Consider the following 1,373-nt stretch of genomic DNA (forward strand, 5'->3'; position numbering starts at 1 on the left):
TGAAGGCAGAAAATTAAGGTCTCGCTTTTTATTAGCGTGTGGCACTGCCTGGAAAAGGAAAGGCAGTAGGAGTGAGGGTCAACGTGTTTGGTGTCAATGTAGCCGTCGGTGACAAGCTCTCTGTTCTCTAGTTGCATAGAGAACCCCAAAAGAGGAAAGGGGTTTTGCACGATTGCTTTTCTTGGCCTTTCTCGCAGGCTGCCAGGCTTGAGCAAGGATTTGTCACCAAACAGTAGAACTAGGTCAGGGAAAGGCCTGGAGCCAGCTGAGGGCTTCTTGGTGCTGCAGCAACACTGAATTTTGCCATCCTGCGAAGGATGACTCTGGCCAGATCGGTGTGATCTTCAGTGTGAGGAGTTTGATGTTCTTGCTGCAGGGGGTGGAGGAGATGGTACTGCTGGAGTGGTCATTCTCAGCCCCTTGGTGCCCTCATTAACACACCAGCCCTTCTGGAGGCAAGTGGTGGAGCTGTCAGTCTGGCACGGGCAGGGCAAGGGTCTCCAACAGTTCTGACTGGGTGAACTCCGTCCAGACCTCTTCCTCTCAGCCTCCTGGTTCTCCCTGTGCTGGAGGATGGGCTCCTGCACCAGTTCAGGAGAGCAGCCTCCACCTTTGCCCTTACTGAGGCCATCTCCACCTGAGTAAGCCCGCGGGTCTCCAGTGGGTCCTTCACCAAACTTCTCCAAGGTCCTGAGGTAAAAATCTCCTGCCGTGAGGCTGTCCCCTTCTTGTGCAAGGTTCTCTAGGTTTTCATTTGCAAGCCAGGATGGATGTGGTGGAGATGGAACCGATAGGAGGAATTTCCTCTGCTAAGGAGAACCTACTTCTTCAGTGCTTGTTTCTCTCCTTCATCAGGCTTTGCTGTTGCTGTTTTGCTCCTCATGCCCTCTGAAACTCGGGGCTTCCCAGCAGTAGGGTAAGCCAGGAGAACGTGGCCGTGCCAGTCTGGCAAGTGCTGGAGGTGACAGACCACACCTCCTGTGGATTCTGGAATTGCTGAATAAAATCACTTCTAAAATATATCTGATCACCAGCTTCCTGATACAGAATTGGAACTTTCTAATGGGGGGGGGAAGACAAAATAATTAACAATACCATGACTGCTGTTGTTTATGACAATATATTTCCTATCTTAAGGTAACTGCAGGTTATAATTTGCAATTCCAGTGCCTGCTTGTGTAACCTCAGCCTTAAGCAAGAAGTGCTTTGAGTTGGAGATGAACTCCAAAAGGTGGCGATAGCTCCAGGATCAGTGGCGGCAGCAGGACACTGCTGTCAGGTCTGTCTCTGGCAGCCTGTGCTCTCTTTCTTAGTTTCCCTTGCAGTCCCCAGTCCACCTGCAGCTGAGGGCTCCTCCTGCCTGACCACAAACC

This window comes from Apaloderma vittatum, unplaced genomic scaffold (genome assembly GCF_000703405.1).
Source record: "Apaloderma vittatum isolate BGI_N311 unplaced genomic scaffold, ASM70340v1 scaffold943, whole genome shotgun sequence".
NCBI classification, from domain to species: domain Eukaryota; kingdom Metazoa; phylum Chordata; class Aves; order Trogoniformes; family Trogonidae; genus Apaloderma; species Apaloderma vittatum.